The sequence below is a fragment of the Propithecus coquereli genome, unplaced genomic scaffold (genome assembly GCF_000956105.1).
Source record: "Propithecus coquereli isolate 6110/MARCELLA unplaced genomic scaffold, Pcoq_1.0 Scaffold49, whole genome shotgun sequence".
Lineage (NCBI taxonomy): Eukaryota > Metazoa > Chordata > Mammalia > Primates > Indriidae > Propithecus > Propithecus coquereli.
In genome coordinates, this window is record NW_012150729.1 from 2,271,056 (window position 1) to 2,273,252 (window position 2,197).

The 2,197-nt window shown below is 31.9% G+C and overlaps 1 long non-coding RNA gene across 1 annotated transcript in view; it reads right to left on the reverse strand.

The window, feature by feature from the left end:
* LOC105819573 overlaps nt 1–917 on the reverse strand; it is a 52,046-nt gene extending 51,129 nt beyond the window's left edge. Inside the window, exon 1 of the long non-coding RNA XR_001137965.1 lies at nt 860–917. This is a non-coding gene — a long non-coding RNA (uncharacterized LOC105819573). The remainder of the gene's footprint in view (nt 1–859) is intronic.
* Between the last annotated feature and the right edge of the window lie 1,280 nt (nt 918–2,197).

Below are 2,197 nucleotides of genomic sequence, written 5' to 3' on the forward strand. Positions count from 1 at the left end.
CTACAGGAGAGCACCACCATGCCCGGCTAATTTTTCATTTTAGTAGAGACAGGGTATCACTCTTGCTGAGGCTGGTGTAGAACTCCTGAGCTCAAGCAATCCTTGAGCCTTGGCCTCCCAGAGTGCTAGGATTACAGGCGTCAGCCACCGCATCTGGCCTATCACAATATTTTAATTGTACACTCTTATATCTGGTATTGCAAGTCCTTCTTCAGTAGTTTTTATCCAAAATTTTCTTTGTCATTCTTGACTATTTATTCTTTCATGTACTTCAGAATTACTTTATTAAGTTAAAAAAGATTCACTTTAAGCACATATGTTTTGCTATGGAAAAATGCCCAAGATATAATAAACGAGAAAAGCAAGTTGTACAACAGTATGTATGTTATCCTTCTTATAATTAAAAAAAAGTCAGAAAAAGCATAGAGGTGTGTGCATGCCCATGTGTATGTGAGAATACACATTATAGATATATTAAAAAGTTCCGGAAGAATGGGTCAAAAAAAAATTGTGTTTTTTTTTTTGAAATAGGGTCTCGCTCTGTCACGCAAGCTGGAGTGGGGTGATGTGATCACAGTTCACTGCAACCTTGAACTCCTGGGCTCAAGCGATTATCCCACCTCTGCTTCCCAAAGTGCTGGGATTACAGGTGTGAACCACCTAGCCCTGTCCCCCAAAATTATTAACAATTATTAACTTTGATGAGGGAGAATGGACATTGTGGGGAAGAGGAACTCTTGCTTTTGCCTATAGTCTTTTCATGTAGTTTGGATATTCTACGGTAAACATGCATTACTCTTACAATTTAAAAAAAGTCTTTAAAAAAGTCTTCCAAAAAGGATATTAAAAAGCTATTTACACACAAAACGGAAAATACTGTATGAGTCCTCTCATGAGAGGACTACCTGGAGTAGTCAAGTTCATAGAGACAGAAAGTATAACGGTGGTTTCTAGGGGCTGGGGGAAGGGAGGAATGGGAATTATTGTTAACGGGTATGAAGTTTCAGTTTTGCAAGATGGAAAATTTCTGGAGATGAATGACAGTGATGGTTGCACAGCAATGTGAATGTACTTAATGCCACTGAACTGTACAATTAAAAACGGTTAAAATATAATTAGCTTTAAGAAAAAAATGGTTAAAATGGTAAATTTTATTGCATGTATATTTTACCACAATTTTTTTTTTAAAAAGTTGTTTACAGTGATTTACCTCTGGGGAATTGGATTGAGGAGACAGGATGTAGGCTGAGGACAATATTTTTCACTTAACACCTTCTGCCTGGCCTGCATTTTTCACAAGAAGCCTGTATTATTTTCATAATTAAAAAACTTAATGTCACAGCTAATTCAAAAATTCATTGGAAATTCTACACAGAATTACATTAAATTTATAAATTATTTGGGACATCCTTATAATATTGTCATTTACTCATATAGAGATGTTTTCAAAAATTTTTGTTTCTTAGTAAAGTTTTGGAATTTCTTCATATGGGTCCTACACAAGCTCTGCAGTTTATTAGTTTATTACTGGGTTTTATATATCTGTATTTCCATCTATAGATCAATATGTAGAGATATAAAGACATATAATATTATTACATCATTGTTATTGTTTGTAAAGTTAATTTGTCTCATTGAAGACTATTTTCTAATTGTTTTTTCTCTAAAATTGAAGGAAACTATTGGTTTTTAAAATTTTCTTGACTTTAACCTTAAAAATAATTCTGAAATAATTGGTGAGTTCAAGTTGTTGTTCAAGTTCAGGCTAAAATTATTGGTTTATGTAAAAATACTCTAGGTTTAGTCAATGTAATTGTTTTTATTTATGTGATTTTTTAAAAATCATGTAAACATGGCTTAAGAAAATAGCTATTATGAGGAACATTCTATAATGTAAATGACTACAGAATATAATACCTCTCATTTTCTGAAAAAGAATGCAAAGGAATAATGAACAAAAAATAATTATTAGCATAGATAGGATTTCCGTGAATAATTTATGAGAACCTAAACAAGGAAGAAACAATAGATATGACCTATTTTGAGTCCAGTAGACTTTTTTCAATATTTGTAGAAGATATTGTTTGTATATATTTTTTTCTTTTCAAAGGGAAAAGTGTTATATTATTCTTATTTCTGACTATAAATATATTATCATTGTAAAAAGCATTCAAATTCTATAGAAGAAAAGTACTTT